The sequence below is a fragment of the Zingiber officinale genome, chromosome 9B (assembly GCF_018446385.1).
Source record: "Zingiber officinale cultivar Zhangliang chromosome 9B, Zo_v1.1, whole genome shotgun sequence".
Taxonomy (NCBI): domain Eukaryota; kingdom Viridiplantae; phylum Streptophyta; class Magnoliopsida; order Zingiberales; family Zingiberaceae; genus Zingiber; species Zingiber officinale.
The window spans coordinates 89,169,204-89,194,021 of record NC_056003.1 but is presented as its reverse complement, the minus strand read 5'-3'; the positions used below and the strand labels follow the sequence as shown (position 1 = coordinate 89,194,021).

The window sequence follows — 24,818 nt, the reverse complement described above, 5'->3', positions numbered from 1 at the left end:
GGCTCTAGCTCAGGTGTTGATGATATCAATGATGGTGATTCTTGAGACTCTGCTATATCTACATGAGTCCCTACACATTGGTCCACAACATGCCCAATCCTTGCAACTCTTACAACATCTATGGATTGTGTGGACAAAGGAGGTGATTCTTGAGATGCTGCTTCCACAACATAGCTCCCTATACATTGTTCCATATCAACATCATCAACACAAACATTAAAAATAAACCAACATCAATATCCTCAATAGGAGAATCAACTATAGGAGTATCAATAACTTCACTTGCAGTTTTAAGTTGATCTACCACATCACATTCATCATCTGAAAATTAAATTTCACAATAGCTTCCAATAAGACCTAGAGGTAGATGTAAAAACTCATTATCCACTGCATTATCATCACAATCCTCATATGAAGAGTCTTTATCTTTATACACACTATGAAATCTACACTCAACCTTATTAGTGTCACATGATTTGCCGAAATCTTTATTTTCATTGACCCCCACTAACCTTGTGGAAAAGGAACCCTTAGTGAAGGTCCTGGGAAAGATTGAACTTCCTTTTTCCCAAATTCCCTTTGAGCTTTTGGAGGAGGTCCAACTTGCTTATCTAGTGTTGGTGTGATCAATCGTTGAGGGAAAGGTACTTGTGGCCTTTCGGAACTTCCTGGAGAAATGAAACTGAGTTCTTGTGATCTTCTATTATTCTTCTCCTCAATTTTAAACATGTCCTTCTTCAAAAGTTCTTCATGATTTTTTTCAATTCTCAACCCAACACCATTACACTTTTCACTATATCTTGTCTGCAAAGTGGGGAATCTTCTTAAAACTATTTTGAAATAATACTTTCAATCTTTGCCCCTAAATATTTGAACTCCCCATTCTATGACTTGTGATTTTCAAAACCCATAGATGGTTGAGTTACAATTTGTTTGGCAGGCTCTATAGCATTTATGGCTTACACTTCTTGAATGTTTGAGGGAGATTTCATCCAACTTATGTTTGACCATTCATGGAGGTTCAATGTCACTTGATCAATTAACATATATGCTTCATCTACACTTTTGTCCATAAAAGAACCTCCAGCTGATGAATCTAATAAACTATTGTCTGAGAAAGAAATTCCCCCATAGAATATGTGCAAAATCAACCATTTTTCAAAACCATGATGAGGACACTGTCTTTGAAGACTCTTAAATCTATCGCATGCTTCAAATAATGATTCTCCGTATGTCTGAGCAAAATTTGTTATGCAATTCCTCATATACACTATTCTACTTGGAGGGAAAAAATGATTCAGAAATTACTTCTCCAATTGTTACCAACTTATGATGCTTTGAGGACAGAGAGAATATAACCAAGTCCTTGCTTTATCCTTGATACTGAAAGGAAATTCCATTAATCGAACTACATCTGATGACACTCCTTCACATTTCACCATATCACAAATCTCTAAAAATGTTTCAAGATGCAAATAAGGACTTTCTGATACTTCTCTTCCAAATTTGTGACCTTGTATCATGAAAATTAACTCTGGGTCTAGTTAGAAACTTTTTGCTTCAATTTGAGGTTGCACAATGGGAGATAAAAATCTTGCAGAAAAGGGTGTAGAAAAATTTCTCATGGGCCTACTTGACATGATAGTGCTCATGGATATTCAAGAAAAAATTATAAAATGAAGAATCAAAGACAAGAAATAAAATGCAATATGAAAAGCAAGAAAGAAAATGCAGAATTTAAATTGCAAGAAAGAAAGTGCATAATGAAAATAAGAAAGAAAATACAAAAGGGAAAAGAAATATGTCTAGAATAATTCATATGCTAATCAACAAATGTGTTTATAAGTTCTTGTTATTCTTGATGCCTTTACGAAATTTGATCTTCTCATACACAAGAACCATATTGCAAGATATGTTTACAAAGGGAAAGTAGAGAGAAAAAGAAAAGTTAGATCAAAAGAAAAATAGAGAAAAGATAGACTAGGATGCTAGAAATCAAGATTGCAAAGTTAGAATTAGAATTGCAATAAAATGAATTTTCAAGAAGTAGAAAGATATACAAAAATTATGAAAACAGAATTCTAAACATTAGTTACAAATATGCTAATGTAAAGAAAAGTTATGTTATGTTTAGTCTAACTCAATTGATAATCTCTAATGTTATAGCGCAGTCCTCAGTAATGGTGCCAAAAAACTTGTTGACCTCCGCAAGTGTATGGAAATGTCGTAAGTAATAATAAAAAATATTGTATCCACAGGGACTGGAATAAGCACTAAAGATGTCTCAACGCGAATTAGCTAAACAACTAATCAATTGATTTTCAAAAGCTAAGAGCAACTATGAAAGGTAAACAAAAAAATGAAAGAATAAGAAACAAGAATAAGGGCAATGATAAAGGTATGTTCTAGGAGTTTTGGTTTCTTTGTAATATTATTCAATGTAATGATCTACCAAATCTTATTCCTCAATTGTCCATCATTTGTAGAAGGTTGTCGGTTCCCTCTTGCAATAGACAACCGGCCTAGGACTGAAATATACCTAAATGTGATCAATTAGGAATGAAACCTATGTTGTCCTTACACGAGCTTGCCTATCACGTGCGCCCCTCGGATAATCAACATAAGAATTCATCACTTCTCAACCTCATTAAGATATAAAGATTAATGCATACAATCTATCCTACCCTCTTGAAATACCTAATTTCCCCTTCAAGATTACCTCTCAAACGTCCTTACATGGTTTTGTTCCTGTCACAAGCGTCCCCCGAAAAATCGAATGAGCAACAATCTCTACAAGATCCATAAGATATTCAAACATTCAATCAAGCATGGTAATTAGGTCCAAACATAACAATCCACACAAGATCAAATGGATACAAACAGGGAAAAATCATAGAAATAGGAATTAGGTAAATTCACAAGAGTTTTACATCAAATCTCCATTACAAATACTCCCTCCATCCTAGAACAAGAGATCTAATCCATAGAACAAGGAGAGAAATCCGAAGAAAAAGAAAATACAAGCATCTTGATCTCAAATCCAAGAAAGAAAGGGAAGAAAAGATTATCTACGATGAAGAACCATCTTCAGATCCAATCCTCGTTCCCCGGAGTCAAAACGATGAAGATCTGCCCTTAGATCGCCGGAAATCCCTCCAAGAAGGTGGAGGAATGCCCAAATCTTGAATTCCCCCCAAAAGGGAGAAGATCCCCTTTCAAATGATGAAGCCACCCTTATATAGAGAAGGGGTTTGGGCACCACATGGCCCCGTGACACAGCCGTGTGAGGCTCACACGACATGCACTACTCGCCTTTCTGCCAGGGTGACACTACCCCCTTGCACGGCCGTGTAGATCTACACGGCCTGCACTGCCTCCATTTCTGGTACTCCTACACGGCCGTGTCTGGGACACGACCATGGCTGGTTTGGTCCTTGGATGGCTTACACGGGTGTGTCTGGGACACGACCATTTTCTTCTCCTGCTCTGTCAAGGTTACACGGCCGTGTGGATTCACACGACCATGTCATTCTTCTCCTCTGGAAACATTACACGGCCGTATGGATCACACGACCATGGGTCATGTAGCTCGCACATCCGTGTGGAGCTCACACCCCCTTGCATGGCCCTTGCATAACCCTTGTCTTGGCCCTTGCACACCCCTTGTCATGGACCTTGTCATAGCTCTAAATGGCAATGTTTCATTTCATTGTCTTTTACACTATCGAGATGTGGTTTTCTCTAGTTGAAGTCTTCATCAAAGTTGTAGATCTTGAAGTTATTTACAAATCGGTATAAAGAACAGCCCAAAATCCAACCGAGCACAAAGTTATGGTCATTTTACTTTTGGTCTGCAGTGTTGAAAATCTCACACGGCCTGCACACGGGCGTGTGATGTTCACATGGCCTCAACACGCCCCGCACACGGCCTTGACATGGTCGTGTGGGTGCCACACGACCAGAACATGAAGAAAACTTAGTTTTACATGCCCGTGTCACTCTGGAAGCTCTCAACTTCATTTAAACTCCGTTTTTGCTCCAAATCATGTCCTATCAATCAAAACAAGCAAAGAGTAGATCTCTGAACAAAATATAATGGAAGTATGACATTATAATGAAATAGGGTGCAATAAATATAGATTATGCGCATGAAGTACAAGTAGATGTGCGTCAAAGTATGTATAAAAGTGTATATAATCTACGCACATCATGTACTTCATTCTTGAATTCTTTGAACTTTTCAAAGGATCCTGACTTATGTCGCATTAGATATACATAGTCATATCTACTGAAATCATCAGCAAAAGTAATGAAGTAATTATAGTCTCCTCTAGCAGCTATTCTGAAAGGGCCACATACATCTATATGTATGAGTCCTAACAAGTCATTAGCTCTTTCGCTATGTCCACTAAATGGAGTTTTTGTCATCTTGCCTTGAAGACAAGATTCGCATATCTCATATGATTCAAAATCAAATGAGTCCAAAAGTCCATCCTTATGGAGTTGGGATATGCGACTCTCATTTATGTGACCCAAGCGACAATGCCAGAGATGTGTTTGGTTCAAATCATTAGACTTGAACCGTTTGGTAGTTATGTTATAGATTGGGTTGTCAAAGTCTAGAACATAGAGTCCATTCACAAGATGTGCACTACAATAGAACATTTCATTCAAATAAATGGAACAACATTTATCCTTTATTACAAATGAGAATCCTTTCTTGTCCAAACAAGAAATAGAGATGATGTTCTTAGTTAAGGCAGGCACATAACAGCACTCTTCAAGTTCTAAAACAAGTCTAGTGGGCAAAGATAAGGAATATGTGATGGTGCGGGAAGCATCCGATGATCGAACCTTAGTTTTGATAATGGCAAAGGGATTCAAAGTTAAGTTTAATTGTTATCTAATGTGTATGACTGAGTGTTTCAGGAAAGTCCTAGCTGCGGTTAGGCAAGGGAAAACCCTAGGGGGTGGTAACCCTAGGTCATAGGGGGTGGTAACCCTGTACGAGAAGTCTTGGCGGGTCGACGCTTCGGGGAAAAATCCTAGGGGGTGATAACCCTAGGTTAAAATCCTGGTGTCGCGAACCAGGTAGAAGTCTGGATGGGTCAAGGACCGGACATCCAGCATGAAGATCGGAAGCATCGGACGCTGAGCAAAAGTCAATTCGATCTGGAGGATCGTACTGGCAACAGGTAAATCTCCTGAGAGGAGTAGGTGAGGACGCGTTCCCCAGAAGAGGAAACAGTAGGTGTCGGGTCGACCTAGGGTTTCCGATTGGAAATCCAAAGTCAGACTCGGACAGTCCGGTGACTGTCAAATTTATGTCTATATATTATCTTTTGTGTTCTAACTCTGTTTTGCAGGAAACTATCCTTTTTTTGAAGAGTTAGAAGTGATCGGGATCGGCCGACCGAACCTTGGGATCGGTCGACCGAACCCACATATCAGTAGATTAGATCTCCAGATGTTGGACCGGACTCGACCAGGGGATCGGTCGACCGAACCTTGGGATCAGTCGACCGAACCTAGGTTGGTTGTCGACTGGATCAGGCTGACTGGGCTTAGTCAGAAGAGCTTATCGGTCGACCGAACCTCGGATGGAGTTTGACCAGATAGAAGCAGAGCGAGAGGATCGGGCGGATCGAATGGGAGAAGATCGCCTGATCGGTCGACCGAACAGGGGATCGGTCGACCGATCCGCGTCGCGTCAAACTTGATCCCGAGACTTGGGGATCTGGATCAGACTTGCAGAGGTTATAAAAGGAGGCTCAGGATGCAGCTTCGACACAGTAACATCAATTCTAACAGAAGAAAGTGTGATCTTGTACGCTGCTCCGAAAGCTTCAACTAGACTTTGCTACTCCGACAATCGACAACCACTTCATTCATCTTTGTATTTGTCGGTATAATATTTTAAAGTCTTATACTTGTACTTATTCACTTGTAAAGATTTGCGCTATATAGTTGTTGCCCACTGAAAGCGGTCAACGACCGCGGGCCTTCGAGTAGGAGTCGAGATAGGCTCCAAACGAAGTAATTCGACTGTGTCTTCTGTGTGTGTTTGCATTTACTTTCCACTGCGTTTAGTTACTCGAACGATTTCCGAAAAACCTGAAATAGTCGTGAGCGCTATTCACCCCCTCCTCTAGCGCTTTCAATCCAACAATTGGTATCAGAGCGGGGTCATTTTGAATTGATGCAACCACCATTCAAAACAATTTTTTGTGGTATTTTCAGATTTTTCGGAGTCAATTAGAATTTAGCTGTATATCTATATTCTAATTCTTTTCTCGAATCGGTTTTTTCTCGAGGTTGGTGCAACACCACCCGAGTTCGTGTTCTATTTTTATACTTCCCGCACTTCTAATCCAGGACCAAGTCCTGGAATTTTCTTGTTGTTTATTTTCTTTGTATTTAGTTGATCTAAAATGGCACTTCAAGAAGGCTACAGTACTGTCCATCCCCCGCTCTTCACCGGAGAGGAATTTGGTTACTGGAAGGGCAGAATGGAGAACTTCCTGAAGATCCAGTTTGAGACGTGGATGATCGTCAAGACTGGTTTGGATCTGCAAACGGATAAAGACGGCAATACTACACCTTGCGAGGACTGGGAACCTGCATTAATCAAGAAGGTGGAGGCAAATGCCAGAGCAACTTGTACCCTCCAGTGCCGACTAACAAAGGAGGAGTTAAACCGTGTCAGTCCATTCTCGAGCGCCAAGGAGCTATGGGAGAAACTGATCGAGCTTCACGAAGGGACCTCCGATACCAAAGTAAGTAAGCGGGATTTATTATTCAATAAATTGTATAACTTAAAAATGCAAGAAAATGAGGCAGCAAGCCAACTTCACGCGCGCATTCAGGACCTCCTAAACGGCCTTCACGCAATCGGCCAAAGAATAGAAAACCGCGACATAATAAGATACGCGCTTAGCGCCTTTCCAAGGAACACCTTGTGGGCATCCATGGTTGATGCTTACAAGGTTTCTAAGGACCTCTCTTCAATCAAATTAGACGAACTTTTTTCAGAATTAGAATTGCATGAACAAACTAATGCACGCCCGGTCGAGAAAAGTGTTGCTTTGGTTGCAGGTACCAGCAGAACACGTGAACCAATGTCAAGGCGCAAAACCAAGCCCAAGTCCAAAGATGAATCAGATGTAGAGGACGACGACGAAGTTGTGTCCGAACTAATAAAGCTCGTACGGAAGATGTGCAAGTCAAAAAGGGTGAATCAAACAAACACGAAAGACAAATCTGAAGTGACCTGTTATGGCTGTAACTAGAAGGGGCACTACAAGCCAGATTATCCAAACAAGAAGAAAAGAAGGAAGGTATTAAAGGCGACCTGGTCCGAGTCATCAGATGAATCCGATTTCGACGTAGAAGAACCAACAAGCTTCCTCGTGTTGCCAGTACAAGTAAATATTGACGAAACCGAGTCTGAATTCGAGTCCGAAACCGAGAGTGAGTCGGAAACTGAGTCCGAGCGAAGCCACGGATACGCATCTGTTTCCGAAGGACGAAAACCCACAGTAAGTGCTTTAATGTCTAGTATTAACTTAGATGACTCAGAAAATTTAATTCCGTACTTGCTTAAAAAGTTGACTAAATCCAACATCCGGGTTAAGTCGCTCCAAAAGGAGGTAACAATCCTTAAGGGAGCGACTGACTCGAGTTCTTTAACTGAGTCAGTTCAAATTGGAAGTTCAACTCAAGTCCAACAACTTGAGGAAGAAAATTCCAATTTGAAAACTCAAATTAAAGAACTCAAGGACATGTTGGAACGGTTCACCATGGGTTCCAAGAATTTGGATCTGATCCTTGGAAAACAGCCAGCCGTTTACAACAAATCCGGACTTGGATTTAAGACCAAAACAAAGTTTAAATCATACTTGTCGTTAGTAAATAGAAATAATAGAAACATAATTCAAGCATGGGTCCCCAAGTCAAGCTTGGTTAATCAAGTTGGACCTGGTCACTATTGGGTCCCCAAGGATCAGATCCATTTCCTTGATAGACCATATCGAGGCTATGATCCAGGGGGAGCAAATAGAAAAAAATATCTCAATAAATAGATAAAATTGATTGATGCTTGTTTTTTTATTTTCCTTGCAATATACATGCTTAGACTAGGATAGCTTAAGGATCTAGGCATAATTTACACTTGCTAGTTAAATCTAGGAGTTTCAAAAAGAAAATTAAATATATATTTCTTTGAGCGATTCTGTCTAGGAAGGGGTGGATGATCCCATACCCAAGAAGGCCTAAAGCCTCACCCTGACCTGGGAATCAATCTTTAAAATACTTATTTAATTGACTAATTGGAAAACCTAATTTTAACTCAAATGTAAATTAATCCTTAGAAATAATTTAAATCAAAGATAATCATCTCACAAAAATACTTAAGAATACCTGATTGATAACGTAGAATCAGGTGAGATGGATCAAGGTTAAACTTATTCTATAATCAATGTAATCTAATCAAATGAATTAACTTAACAAAATTTAATCTATTTAAACAATTGAAAAATCCTTTGAAAATTAATTTCAAAAATTATTTGAAAATACTTTGAAAATTAATTTTCAAAATTATTTGAAAAAACCTTTGAAAATAAATTTCAAAATTATTTGAAAAATCCTTTGAAAATTAATTTCAAAAATTATTTGAAAAATACTTTGAAAATTAATTTCAAAATTATTTGAAAAATCCTTTGAAAATTTATTTCAAAAATTATTTGAAAAATACTTTGAAAATTAATTTCAAAATTATTTGAAAAATCCTTTGAAAATTAATTTTAAAATTATATGAAAAATCCTTTGAAAATTAATTTCAAAATTATTTGAAAAATAATTTGAAAATTAATTTCAAAAATTATTTGAAAAATACTTTGAAAATTAATTTTAAAATTATTTGAAAAATACATTGAAAATTAATTTCAAAATTATTTGAAAAATACATTGAAAATTAATTTCAAAATTATTTGAAAAACTTTTGAAAATTAATTTAAAAAATTATAGGAAAAATACTTTGAAAATTAATTTCAAAATTATTTTAAAAATAATTTGAAAATTAATTTCTAAATTATTAGAAAAATACATTGAAAATTAATTACAAAATTATTTTAAAAATCCTTTGAAAATTAATTTCAAAAATTATTCGAAAAATACTTTGAAAATTAATTTCAAAATATTTGAAAAATACTTTGAGAATTAATTTGAAAAATTATTTGAAAAATACTTTGAAAATATATTTCAAAATTATTTGAAAAATCCTTTGAAAATTAATTTCAAAAATTATTTGAAAAATACTTTGAAATTAAAAATTAATTTTGAAAATTAATTTCAAAATTATTTTTAAAAACCTTTGAAAATTACATTAAGAAATTATTTGAAAAATGATTTTAAAATTAATTTCAAAATTATTTGAAAAATCCTTTGAAAATTAATTTCAAAATTATTTGAAAAATCCTTTGAAAATTAATTTGGAAAATTATTTGAAAAATACTTTGAAAAATAATTTCAAAATTATTTAAAAAATCCTTTGAAAATTAATTTCAAAATTATTTGAAAAATCCTTTGAAAATTAATTTGGAAAATTATTTGAAAAATACTTCGAAAATTAATTTCAAAATTATTTGAAAAATCCTTTGAAAATTAATTTCGACAATTATTTGAAAAATACTTTGAAAATTAATTTCAAAAACTATTTGAAAAATACTTTGAAAATTAATTTCAAAATCATTTGAAAATCCTTTTGAAAAGTATTTCAGAAATCATTTGATAAATACTTTGAAAATTAATTTCAAAATCATTTGAAAATTATTTTGAAAATCCTTTGAAAAATTATTTCAAAATCATTTTAAAAATCCTTTGAAAATTTATTTTAAAAAATTATTTTAAAAATATTTTGAAAATCATTTTTAAAATCTTTTAAAACTTAATTTCAAAATTATTTGAAAATCCTTTGGAAAATTAATTTCAAAAATCATTTGAAAAATCCTTTGAATATTAATTTCAAAATTTTCAAAAATCATTTGAAAAATCCTTTGAAAATTTATTTTAAAAAACTATGTGAAAAATCTTTTAAAAATCATTTTTAAAATCTTTTAAAACTTAATTTCAAAATTATTTGAAAAATTCTTTGAAAATCATTTGAAAAATCCTTTTAAAAATTAATGTCAAAATCATTTGAAAAATCCTAATAATTTCAAAAATTAATTTCAAAAATTGTTTGAAAAATCTTGTGGAAAACCCTTTAAAAAGTACTTTGAAAATTATTTCAAAATAATTGTCTTAAACTTAGAGTTAGAAGAAATTTTTTTTAAGAAACACTTATACTTTAATATTTACAAGACAATTAATTTGAATAGCAAAGTGTTTACTTCAGTACTCATTTTTTCTCTCTCCTCTTTATTTTTGATATATGGCAAAGGGGGAGAGTATATGAAAATTCAAATTAAATTCAAAGGAAATTAATTCAAATTAAATTCCAAGGAAACTAAAATTCGAAATTTAAAAGAAATCAGTTTAAGGGGGAGCTTCAATGTGCTTAGGTTTTATTTATGCTTGTACTCATTTATATCTACCTTTATTGCATTTTTTTTACTTAACTTTGAATTTCGGTTGCCATAATCAAAAGGAGGAGATTGTTGGTGCGGGAAGCATCCGACGATCGAACCTTAGTTTTGATAATGGCAAAGGGATTCAAAGTTAAGTTTAATTGTTATCTAATGTGTATGACTGAGTGTTTCAGGAAAGTCCTGGCTACGGTTAGGCAACGGAAAATCCTAGGGGGTGGTAACCCTGTGCGGGAAGTCTTGGCGGGTCGACGCTTCGGGCAAAAATCCTAGGGGGTGGTAACCCTGGGTTAAAATCCTGGTGTCGGGATTTGGGTAGAAGTCTGGATGGGTCGAGGACCAGACATCCAGCATGAAGACCGGAAGCATCGGACGCTGAGCAAAAGTCCAGTCGATCTAGAGGATCGTACTGGCAACAGGTAAATCTCCTGAGAGAAGTAGGTGAGGACACGCTCCCCGGAAGAGGGAACAGTAGGCGTCGGGTTGACCTAGGGTTTCCGGTTGAAAATCCAAAGTCAGACTCGGACAGTCCGGTGACTATCAAATTTATGTCTATATATTATCTTTTGTGTTCTAACTCTGGTTTGCAAGAAACTAACCTTTTTGTACAGAGTTAGAAGTGATCGGGATCGGTCGACCGAACTTTGGGATCGGTCGACCGAACCTTGGGATCGATCGACCGAACCCACATATCAGTAGATTAGATCTCCAGAGGTTGGACCGGGCTTGACTAGGGGATCGATCGACCGAACCTTGGGATCGGTCGACCGAACCTAGGTTGGTTGTCGTCTGGATCAGGCTGACTGGCTTAATCAGAAGAGCTTATCGGTCGACCGAATAGGTTTATCGGTCGACCGAACCTCGGATGGAGTTTGACCAGATAGAAGCGGAGTGAGAGGATCAGGCAGATCGGATGGGAGAAGATCGCCTGATCGGTCGACCGAACAGGGGATCGGTCGACCGATCCGCGTCGAGTTAAACTTGATCCCGAGACTTGGGGATCTGGATCAGACTTGCAGAGGCTATAAAAGGAGGCTCAGGATGCAGCTTCAACTGTAACGACCCAATTTTCCTTATTCCGAGTTCCAAATGTCCATAAAAATATTTGGAAATACTTTTAAAATATTCTAGAGATTTTTAGGAATTTTTAGAGTATTTTTACGTAATTTTTGGAGGTCGTTTGATATTTTTACAAAACGAAAGGAAGTTGACAAAAAATTTGTCAAAACCGAAGCTCGAACCCACGACCTCGGGTCGGACTGACCCAACCGGACACGACTCAACCAGCTGAGCTATATGGGCTTTGTTAACCGTATATGGACAGAATTAAATTTAAGCAATAGTTAGGTAATCGAATATTGGGGTTATAAAGGGAGAACTTAGGGCTTGATTTCCCGTGACCTAATTCCTACCTCTCTTCTTCCTCACGCGTGCGCGGCGCCGACCCTTCTCGAGCGAAATCGCGACAGCGAGCGATCACGTCTCCGACGGCCGGCGAGGTTGTTCTCCGAGGGGTTTTCTTCACTTCTCGTCAAGGAGAAGCTTTAAGCACGAAGAAGAGCCGAGATTTGAAGCTTTACCCGAACCCTAGATCTCTTCCTTTTCGGTTGTAAGTCCAAGAACAGCGAGGTGAGTTGCTTCTCACCTGCAGTAGGAGTAGTTCCCTTCGATTGGTTTTTGAAAGATTTTGGTTTTGTGCTGCCGTGAGTTTCCTGAATTGGGATTTGGTGTTTCCTTGTTTCTCTTGATTTTTTTGAAGCATGCTGTGAAGTTGTTGCTTGTTTGTGAATAAGATTGTACTCGGTTTTCCTTTGGGATTTACTGATGCGAGATGAAGATTTATTGAGGATGTTTGGTATAGGTAAAGTATGCGGTTTGTTTCCTGCAAGCTTGTATTGGAAATTCGGAGTTGATCAAGGATGATGTTATGTATAGTTTCAGAATGTTGGACTATATTGATTGTGAGGATGTCAATGGATGTTGTTCTGTCGTTGAATTGCCATGAATCTGGTGTGGTATTCGGTTTAAATGTGTTTTACAAGTTGTAACATAGTCTTGGTATTCTGAATAAACAAGTTTAGTTACTTGTTTTATTAAACCCAAGTTATAGTCCTTATACATGGGGTTCTGGATTCTCTATATGTGGTTTAGTATTCACTATATGGTTTTCCAGTATGTGGTCAAATGATTCTTATAGTTTCCTTGCCGTAGAACAGAACAGGAGGATTAGTGGTGGTTTAGGCTTGCTTTTGACTTCCTTACTGCCATGAATATCATATCAGATTAAAATGTTATTTAAAGATTTCATAATTAAGATTTTAGTTAGCTATGGTGAACATGTATCTATGATTTCACTAATTTCTGGGCATGCATAACTTGAGGACTTGAATCTCATTGTATATGTTTCACTTGCCAAACCTTTGAGAGGAACCTGCTGGCTGAATATTATGGTATAAATGTCACGAACAACCCCTTTAGAGTTTAAGTGCAGAATTTTCCACCTTGTTCTTTAGTGGTGCAGCTTGGTTCTTCATTAAGTGTAGATTTAGTTTAGTTCTTTAGCAAATGCAGATTTTCAATAAGAGTATATTTTCTAGTTAGGTTTGCTATGAGTTGAGCATGACCAATTTTCTTTGCTATTAGATATGCACGAGTATATGGTTTAGTTTCTTTAGAGTGCAGATTTGAAGTTTACTACTTCCTTAACGAGCAAGAATGACTCTTTAATTACATAAGCATGAGTTTCTGTCTTTAAGAACTATAAGCAAGAAAGACTAAGGTTTAGACTTGATTTCAATTCCAGAATATTGAATATCAAAAGCGCACACAAGGTGTTTGCTTAAATGGCAAGTAAGGGCAAGTATAAAGAAGTTATAGTTAAAAAGAAAGTATTTTACTCTTAAAGGGCATGTACCGGACACAAGTTCCAAGGGATGGGCTCCAAGTTGCCCCTAGGCACATGGCCTAGAAGTATCTTAGTAGTTTCGGGATTAGCTACCTCGATTCTTATTAAGAATGCCGCAAAGTGGTACAATGTCGGGCCCAAGAGAAGTTGATTATTATTTTGAAGTATTAAAGTATAAGTTTTGAAACAAATGAAACAAGCTTCAAATATGATTAGAATTAGAAAGTTTAGTTTCTTGTTATTTGAAGCATGCAGTAGTAGTTTCAATTGTTTCCTTGCTACTAGATTATTCAGCATGTTTAGCTTTACATGTTTAGTAGTTTTACATGTTTAGTAGTTTTACATGTTTAGTAGCTTTACATGTTTAGTAGCTTTACATGTTTAGTATGTTTCCTTTATTGGATTTTGAGCATGATTAGCTATACATGTTTAGTATTTCAGATAGTATGATTCCTTTGCTATTTATGAGCATGAGTAGTTTTATATGTTAGCATTCAGTTTTAGCATGTTTTTATTTATATACATGCATATCGAGTTTTTGTGAGTAGATAGCACTCACTAAGCTTTATGCTTATAGACTGCACTTCCTCCTACTGCAGATAAAGGAAAGGAAAAGATTTAGCAAGGAAGGCGACAAGGTGGTGGTGATGAAGGTGTGTGATGACTGGACTATGGAGAGATCCAGAGTTTGCTAGCAAATGTTCAGGATTTACCTGTTTAGAGTTTCAGTTTATGTTCTAGTTCTCTTTAAATGTTATTATGAGTTGAGATTGTAATTAAGTTTATTCCGCACTTGTAGTTGGGTCCTATTGTTGGAGTGATTTAGTTGTTTGCTATTGTTAGAGTAGTTCCTTCTTCTTATTGTGTTATTATACTGCGTGGTTGTGAAGATATATGTTCCAGCCGCCTGTGGCTGAGTATAGTATATTTGTATTGATGATTTGGTCACCGGTACAGGGGAGACTCTGCCGAAATTTTTCGGTAGGGTTTTCCTTGTGGTTTTTAATTATACCGGTTAAGTAGAGTTAGTAGTTAAGTAACGGTCACTCTTAGAGAGTAGTAGTAGTAAGAAGGGTGGTCGTTACAGTTGGTATCAGAGCAGTTCCCATTCTCCAGTATCACACACACATCAGCATCATCCTTGCCGTCTTCAAGTAAGAAAGTATTTAAGTTCTTTCTTTATTGTTTTCCTTTATTATTATTTGCAGTATAGAGTGATTGCTTATAAGTGCTTAAGTAGATAAAAGTTTTTGCTATTCTTCCTTCTTCAAATACAAATATGTATGTTTAGAAAGGATAGAGAAATGTTTAGAAGTACCTACTCATAGGTGTTGAAAGTCAAGAATCATGTATAAGTAAGATATATCTAGAAAGTATAGTGATAATTTTAAGTTTTCTTTTCCTCTGCCTGACTTGATGGTAAGAAGAGGACGTCCCCGTACCGTTCGTACTGAGAATCAAGATCAGGAGAACGAAGAGCCCAGAACCCCTGGGCCTATTCTCCCTGAAGTTGTTGCTCAACTTCAGAGACAAGTAGCGAGCAGCAGCAAGTGATTGCCAATCTAATAGCCAATCAGAAGCCAGCTCCTCCCACTTCCCCAACCATTAATGTGGAGACCCCAGTGGTGACTGAAGTCCTATCGGTTGTCCTAGAAGTCGCCACAACATCTAGAAGACAAGAAGCATACCTCATCTAGTGGCTGAAGCTGAAACCAGAAAGCTTCTCAGGCACGACTGAGCCCTAGGATGCCAGGCTTGGTTCAAGACACTGGAGAGCACCATGAAGCTTCTTGACTGGCCAGAAGTCGAGAAGGTCAAGTGTGCCTCTTTCTGTCTATCTGGAGATGCTCGTATGTGGTGGGAGCGAGTTAAGAGTAAGAGAGCAGTCAACCAGATGAGTTGGGTTGATTTCGAGACAGAGTTTTACGAAGAAGTCTTCCGTCAACGGATCACCAATAAACAGTATGAGGAGCTTATGGAATTCAGACAAGGTGACCTGCCAGTAGAAGAAGCGGTTAAAAGATTTAACAGGCTAGCTCACCTTTGCCTAGAGTTAGTAAGTACAGTGAAAGAACGAGTCAGACTGATGCTCCGAATGCTGAGACCAGAAATAACACCTAATGTGAGTAGTGAAACTCACCGACCATAGATTGGTGAAGAGTTAGTCAGCAGGGCATTAATGAGCACTATTTGAACAGCAACAAGGCACAACAAACACAACACGAGCCAGTCAAGATAGAAGATAAGACAGTGGGGAAACAGAGACCCCAGTCAAGTAATCAGAACTGGAAGGATAAAGATAACAAGAAAGACCCGAGCAGGAAAACGTTCGGGTAGTCTGTGAATATCCAGAGGTATTTCTAGAAGAGCTACCTGGATTCCCTCCCAACAGAGAAGTGGATCCAATTTCAAAAGCTCCATACCGCATGTCTCTAGCAGAGCTAAAAGAGTTATAAGAACAATTTCAGGAGTTACTTTGACAAGGGTTTCATCCGCCCTAGTCATTCACCCCGTGAAACTCCAGAGTTGTTCGTTAAGAAGAAAGACGGATCCATGCCAATGTGCATAGATTTTAGAGCACTGAGCAAAGTAGCAGTTAAGGACAAATACCCTCTTTCTAGAATAGATGATCTATTTGATCAGCTAAAGAAGACAACAGTGTTCCCTAAAATAGACCTGCGTTTTGGGAACCATCAGTTGAAAGTGAAAGAAAGGGAGATCAGAAGCTTCCTTGGTTTAGCTAAGTACTACAGAAAATTCGTGGAGGACTTTTCTAGAATTGCCTCTCCACTAACAGCCTCACCAGGAAGAACAAGAAGTTTGAATGGTTAGATAAATGTGAGCAGAGTTTCCAAGAGCTCAAGAAGAGACTGATCAGTGCTTCTATCCCGACAGTTCCAGAAAGTGACAAGAGTTTTGACATCTACAGTGATGCTTCCAAGATGGGCTTAGGAGTTGTACTCATGCAGGAAGGAAAAGTTATAGCTTATGCTTCAAGACAACTCAAAGACTACGAGAAGAACTATCCCACTCATGATCTAGAGCTGGCAGCTGTAGTCTTTGCACTGAAACTCTGGCGACACTACTTGTATGGAGTCCAGTGCAGAATCTTCACAGACCATCAGAGTCTTAAGTACTTCTTCACTCAGAAGGACTTAAACATGAGACAGCGCAGGTGGTTAGAGTTGGTCAAAGATTATGACTGTGAAATCCTCTACCACCCAGGTAAAGCTAATAAAGTGGCAGATGCACTAAGCAGAAAGTCCAGTGCATCCTTGATGTCCTTATCATCATTAGCCCTGCCACTACAGAAGGAGTTGTCAGATTTCGGACTTGAAATTATTTATGGGCAACATTCTGCATTGACCCTAGAGTCAACCCTGCTTGAGGATGTACAGAAAAAGCAAAGCGAAGATCCAGATATTCAAAAGATCAAGCAAGGGATACAAGAAGAAGGAAGTTCAGAATTTCGAGTATCAGATAGTGGAATTCTTTATCAGGGAAATCGCCTTTGTGTTCCCAATGATGAAGAGCTGAGAAAGAAAATTTTAGAAGAAGCCCATAGTACACCATACTCAATGCATCCTGGTTCTACCAAGATGTACCAAGACGTGAAACAGAAGTTCTGGTGGTCTGGACTCAAAAGAGATGTAGCTAAATATGTCAGTACCTGCTTGACATGTCAGAGGGTCAAAGCAGAACACCAGAGATCAGGAGGAGTTTTACAACCTCTTCCAATACCAGAGTGGAAGTGGGAAGACATATCCATGGACTTCATAACAGGTCTCCCAAGAACCGCAAATGGATATGATGCGATATGGGTGATAGTGGACAGATTGACCAAGTCTGCTCATTTTCTAGCCATCAAAGTGTCTCACTCTATAGAGCAGTTAGCACAGCTGTATGTTAAAGAGGTGATCAGACTTCACGGAGTTCCCAAATCTATTATTTCTGATAGAGATGGGCGCTTCACCTCTCACTTTTGGGAGTGTGTACAGACTGCACTAGGCACCAAGCTCAAGTTCAGCACAGCCTTCCATCCTCAGACTGATGGACAGACAGAGCGAGTAAATCAGATCCTAGAAGATATGCTCAGGGCTTGTGCACTAGATTTTAAAGGCAGTTGGTGCAAGTATCTATGCTTAGCTGAGTTTGCCTACAACAATAACTATCAAGCCACCATCAAGATGGCATCTTATGAGGCGTTGTATGGTAGGAAGTGCAGATCACCTATTTGCTGGCAAGAAGCGAGTGAAAGAAAAGAAATGGAAGTAGAGCTGGGCATTTAGACTGAGATGATAGATGAGACCACTCAGGCTATCCAGAAGATCAGACAGAGGATTGAGACTGCCCAGAGTAGGCAGAAAAGTTATGCTGACACACGTCGTAGGCCACTTGAGTTCCAAGTAGGGGATTCAGTTTTTCTCAAAGTCGCTCCTATGAAGGGAGTGATGAGATTTGGCAAGAAGGGCAAATTAAGTCCTCGCTACGAAGGACCTTACATGATCATAGAGAGGATTGGGAAGTAGCTTACAAGCTGGATTTACCACAGGACAGGTCAGCAATACACAATGTGTTTCATGTCACCATGTTAAAAGAAGTGCCTCCATGACCCTAGCCAAGTGATTGAGCCTCAGTCAGTGCAGATCCAAGAGGATCTTAGTTTTGAGAGTAGACCTACACAGATAGTCGACAGAGCAGTCAAGAGACTAAGAAGCAAAGAAGTACCACTAGTGAAGGTCGTCTGGCAGAACTAGAAGCACGAGGAAGTCACTTGGGAGCGGGAGGAAAGTATGAGACAGAAGTATCCAGAATTGTTCTAAGTTCGAGGACGAACTTTTTATAAGGTATGGGGAATTGTAACGACCCAATTTTCCTTATTCCGAGTTCCAAATGTCCATAAAAATATTTGGAAATACTTTTAAAATATTCTAGAGATTTTTAGGAATTTTTAGAGTATTTTTACGTAATTTTTGGAGGTCGTTTGATATTTTTACAAAACGAAAGGAAGTTGACAAAAAATTTGTCAAAACCGAAGCTCGAACCCACGACCTCGGGTCGGACTGACCCAACAGGACACGACTCAACCAGCTTAGCTATATGGGCTTTGTTAACCTTATATGGACAGAATTAAGTTTAAGCAATAGTTAGGTAATCGAATATTGGGGTTATAAAGGGAGAACTTAGGGCTTGATTTCCCGTGACCTAATTCCTACCTCTCTTCTTCCTCGCGCGTGCGCGGCGCCGACCCTTCTCGAGCGAAATCGCGGCAGCGAGCGATCACGTCTCCGACGGCCGGTGAGGTTGTTCTCCGAGGGGTTTTCTTCACTTCTCGTCAAGGAGAAGCTTTAAGCACGAAGAAGAGCCGAGATTTGAAGCTTTACCCGAACCCTAGATCTCTTCCTTTTCGGTTGTAAGTCCAAGAACAGCGAGGTGAGTTGCTTCTCACCTGCAGTAGGAGTAGTTCCCTTCGATTGGTTTTTGAAAGATTTTGGTTTTGTGCTGCTGTGAGTTTCCTGAATTGGGATTTGGTGTTTCCTTGTTTCTCTTGATTTTTTTGAAGCATGCTGTGAAGTTGTTGCTTGTTTGTGAATAAGATTGTACTCGGTTTTCCTTTGGGATTTACTGATGCGAGATGAAGATTTATTGAGGATGTTTGGTATAGGTAAAGTATGCGGTTTGTTTCCTGCAGGCTTGTATTGGAAATTCGGAGTTGATCAAGGATGATGTTATGTATAGTTTCAGAATGTTGGACTATATTGATAGTGAGGATGTCAATGGATGTTGTTCTGTCATTGAATTGCAATGAATCTGGTGTGGTATTCGGTTTAAATGTGTTTTACAAGTTGTAACATAGTCTTGGTATTCTGAATAAACAAGTTTAGTTACTGGTTTTATTAAACCCAAGTTATAGTCCTTATACATGGGGTTCTGGATTCTCTATATGTGGTTTAGTATTCACTATATGGTTTTCCAGTATGTGGTCAAATGATTCTTATAGTTTCCTTGCCGTAGAACAGAACAGGAGGATTAGTGGTGGTTTAGGCTTGCTTTTGACTTCCTTACTGCCTTGAATATCATATCAGATTAAAATGTTATTTAAAGATTTCATAATTAAGATTTTAGTTAGCTATGGTGACCATGTATCTATGATTTCACTAATTTCTGGGCATGCATAACTTGAGGACTTGAATCTCATTGTATATGTTTCACCTGCCAAACCTTTGAGAGGAACCTGCTGGCTGAATATTATGGTATAAATGTCACGAACAACCCCTTTAGAGTTTAAGTGCAGAATTTTCCACCTTGTTCTTTAGTGGTGCAGTTTGGTTCTTCATTAAGTGTAGATTTAGTTTAGTTCTTTAGCAAATGTAGATTTTCAATAAGAGTATATTTTCTAGTTAGGTTTGCTATGAGTTGAGCATGACCAATTTTCTTTGCTATTAGATATGCACGAGTATATGGTTTAGTTTCTTTAGAGTGCAGATTTGAAGTTTACTACTTCCTTAACGAGCAAGAATGACTCTTTAATTACATAAGCATGAGTTTCTGTCTTTAAGAACTATAAGCAAGAAAGACTAAGGTTTAGACTTGATTTCAATTCCAGAATATTGAATATCAAAAGCGCACACAAGGTGTTTGCTTAAATGCCAAGTAAGGGCAAGTATAAAGAAGTTATAGTTAAAAAGAAAGTATTTTACTTTTAAAGGGCATGTACCGGAGACAAGTTCCAAGGGATGGGCTCCAAGTTGCCCCTAGGCACATGGCCTAGAAGTATCTTAGTAGTTTCGGGATTAGCTACCTCGATTCTTATTAAGAATGCGCGCAAAGTGGTACAATGCCGGGCTCAAGAGAAGTTGATTATTATTTTGAAGTATTAAAGTATAAGTTTTGAAACAAATGAAACAAGCTTCAAATATGATTAGAATTAGAAAGTTTAGTTTCTTGTTATTTGAAGCATGTAGTAGTAGTTTCAATTGTTTCCTTGCTACTAGATTATTCAGCATGTTTAGCTTTACATGTTTAGTAGTTTTACATGTTTAGTAGTTTTACATGTTTAGTAGCTTTACATGTTTAGTAGCTTTACATGTTTAGTATGTTTCCTTTATTGGATTTTGAGCATGATTAGCTATACATGTTTAGTATTTCAGATAGTATGATTCCTTTGCTATTTATGAGCATGAGTAGTTTTATATGTTAGCATTCAGTTTTAGCATGTTTTTATTTATATACATGCATATCGAGTTTTTGTGAGTAGATAGCGCTCACTAAGCTTTATGCTTATAGACTGCACTTCCTCCTACTGCAGATAAAGGAAAGGAAAAGATTTAGCAAGGAAGGCGACAAGGTGGTGGTGATGAAGGTGTGTGATGACTGGACTATGGAGAGATCCAGAGTTTGCTAGCAAATGTTCAGGATTTACCTGTTTAGAGTTTCAGTTTATGTTCTACTTCTCTTTAAATGTTATTATGAGTTGAGATTGTAATTAAGTTTATTCCGCACTTGTAGTTGGGTCCTATTGTTGGAGTGATATAGTTGTTTGCTATTGTTAGAGTAGTTCCTTCTTCTTATTGTGTTATTATACTGCGTGGTTGTGAAGATATATGTTCCAATCGCCTGTGGCTGAGTATAGTATATTTGTATTGATGATTTGGTCACCGGTACAGGGGAGACTCTGTCGAAATTTTTCGGTAGGGTTTTCCTCGTGGTTTTTAATTATACCGGTTAAGTAGAGTTAGTAGTTAAGTAACGGTCACTCTTAGAGAGTAGTAGTAGTAAGAAGGGTGGTCGTTACATCAACACAGCAACATCAATTCTAACAGAAGAAAGTGTGATCTTGTACGCTGCTCCGAAAGCTTCAACTAGACTCTGCTACTCCGACAATCGACAACCACTTCATTCATCTTTGTATTTGTCGATATAATCTTTTAAAGTCTTATACTTTTACTTATTCACTTGTAAAGATTTGCGCTATATAGTTGTTACCCACCGAAAGTGGTCAACGACTGCGGGCCTTCGAGTAGGAGTCGAGATAGGCTCCGTACGAATTAATTCGACTTTGTCTTCTGTGTGTGCTTGCATTTACTTTCCACTGCGTTTAGTTACTCAAACGATTTCCGAAAACCCTAAAATAGCCGTGAGCGCTATTCACCCCCCCTTCTTCTAGCGCTATCCAACAATATGTTCCTACAACTATAGCAGCAACTCTTACGCCATTGCCTACTCGTAGGTCCACTTCGCCCTTTGTCAATATTATACTATTTCTCAAGCCCTACACATTAGTACAAATGTGAGATGTACATCCGGTATCTAATACCCATGAAGAAGAAATGGATAGATTAACTTCTATAACATGTATACCTAAGGCAGAAGTTTCACTTCTCTTCCTTTTCACTTCCTCTAGTTATAATTTGTAGTTCCTCTTCCAATGTCCGGTCTCACCACATTGGAAGCAGGTTTCTTCCTTAGCCACCCCCACCTTTGGGTTTCAAAGCATGAGATTTGCCCTTGCCTTTGGCTTGGGTCTTACCCTTACCTTTGGGCTTCCATTTGCCTTTGCCCTTTGGCACCATTAAAATGGTGCTAGGCTTTGCCTTCTTAAGGTTGTGTTCAGCATTTCTCAACATGCTCAACATCTCAGGCAATGGTTTGTCAATTTCATTCATGTTATAGTTCATGACAAATTGACTATAGCTTTCGGGCAATGATTGCAGGATTAGGTCAATGGCCAATTCTTGTCCTAGTGGAAATCCCAGTCTTTGTAGGTTCTCCACATACCCGATCATTTTGAGCACATAAGGCCCTATGGGACTTCTTTCTTACATTTTGCATTGAAACAGAGTTTTAGAGATCTCAAATTTCTCATGCCTTGCTTGTCCTTGATATAGTTGTCTAAGGTGTTCGACCATATCATAAGTGCCCATGTTCTCATGTTGCTTCTGAAGCTTAGAGTTCATGGTAGCGAGCATAAGGCATGATACATCTAATGCATCATCTTGATGCTTCTTATAAGCATCCTTATCAGCTCTAGTGGCAGTAGTGGGGGGTGCTTCAAGAATCGGCTGCTCTAGGATGTATAGTTTTCTTTCTTGCTTAAGAACTATTCTCATGTTTCTGTACCACTCTAGGAAGTTAGCTCCATTGAGCTTGTCCTTATCAAGGATAGATCGCAGAGAGAGAGAGTATTTGACGTATTTGACGACATGATGATCTACAACAATAAAATGTAGAAATAAGTATCATATTTTGATCATTTAACTAGGCCTTTAATTAACTAATTCTCCCACTAAATTGTAAAGCTTTGGTAGAAGCAAGTCATGGATATGGTTTTACCGACACTACTAGCTCCAAATCCAATCGCGATAACATTTATGTGGAACAAGATCCATATTATACCGCATCTTGAGTTAGCTTTGGCTAATCGCCCAAACTTAGTATAATTTAGGTAGGCAACATTTACCAATTACATCATATGTAACTCTTGTATCATTGTGTGAACAAGACTATTTGTTCATTTGCCCATCTTATGAAATCAACATTATAACACATCTTGAGTTAGCTTTGGCTAATCACCCAAGACTAGTATAATTGAATTATATCGTATGGGATATTCCTCTAAGTTCTCAACTTAGTTAAATCATACCTAAAGTTCAATAGTCGGACATCATTACTATCCTGTCGCACTCTACCAAGATAAAATGAGTTACTTTGCTTTGGCAAACCTGACTACAAATGATCGAGGTAGTAGTGGGTATCGAACTTTGGTTGGCATATTTGAAAGACCTAATCATGATTAAACTACACATGCATCGCATACAATCATAGCATATCATGGCATACATCGCATATATGCATAAAAGAAATCGTGACATGGTTATGGCCCCATAATCTATGATCCTCTCAAGCCAATGAGAAGATCGAAAAGTCAACCTAGGCAAAAGCATCTTCTTCAAGTGCTTCCTTGGTCGTCATGTGTTGTTGTCCTTCTCCCTTTCTCATCATCGTCAAGTAGACTTATTCTTCTCTAATTTAAACATTACAAAATATAAAGAAAACTCGAGTTACATTCGAGTGTAGTCTAAATTTACAACTAGAATAAAAGAGGAGAGGCATGACACACAGGTCGTATTATGAATTACAACACATACATCCAATCACATCGGGGTTTAAGGGTCATAACCATGCACCATGTCATATAAAATTCTCAATCTATTATGACAAAATTTACTATGATTTAAACAACTAATTATGAGCCACAAAGCCATGATGGTTTCGCTAAAAACCTCTTGGTCAAAACTTGGTCATAATCATGCAAATCATAATAAACATGTCATGCAATTTCTATATCACATATGAAATTCTAACTACTTAGTATATGCCTTCGCAAGTGGCTCTGATACCACTGTAAGGAACTAGAGCGCTAAACACACAAAAGCGTAGCGAAAAACATCTAGTTCCTTTCCAGAAATCCATGCGAAAGTAAACCATATACTAAGTACTAATTTTTATACATGAGAAAGTTATACCTTTGTTGTGTGCCCTTCACAATCTCGATAGCAACGTTTCTTTAGATGCAGATCTTAGTGCGATCAAGTGGTCGCACCTCTATGGTATCCACACGAACAAGTCTCGTTTGTCTCACAAACTCACCAAGAGGAGAATGAAACAACCAAAGGTTGTGCTAGCAACCCTTCTTGGAAGTTTCGACCAAGTGGAAGAGAGGAGGAGGAAGAAGAGCAAGAACACCAAAAACTCATCATGAAAATGAATCCAAAATCTCCCTTTATAGATTCATGAAATTGCCTCATGCCTTAATGTCAATTGCCTTGAATGACATTAATATTTGTCTTCATCCAATGAATCCAATGCATCCTATGTATGAGCAATTCAAATGGTTCACTCTTCATCCAATGAATCCAATGCATCCAATGCATGCAATGTATGAGCAATTCAAATTGTTCACTCTTCATCCAATGCATCCAATGCATGAGTAATTCAAGTTGTACACTCCTCTTTCTTCATGAATTCAAATTCATGAAATCATATAATGAGTCCAACTCATTAATCATCAAATAATTCATGAAATCATATAATGAGTCCAACTCATTAATCATCAATCGAATTGATTCAATGAGTCTAATTTGAATTGAACTCAATCCAATAGTTGGATTTAACTGTCTTACTTAATGAGTCCAATTTCAGTTAGACTTAATCCAATGATCCATCATATAAATCCATCTCCATTGACTTGTTCTTTGTGTGTGACCCAATAGGTTCTCGTAACGTTGGCAATGTATCCAAATCAACATTTAAATACATAAGCAATGAGT

At 37.6% G+C, this 24,818-nt stretch overlaps 1 non-coding gene across 1 annotated transcript; it reads left to right on the top strand.

The window, feature by feature from the left end:
* The first annotated feature begins 1,161 nt into the window (after positions 1-1,161).
* LOC122025872 lies at positions 1,162-1,267 on the top strand. The gene has a single exon (XR_006123896.1). It is a non-coding gene; the product is annotated as a small nucleolar RNA R71 (small nucleolar RNA).
* The last annotated feature ends 23,551 nt before the right edge of the window (positions 1,268-24,818 follow it).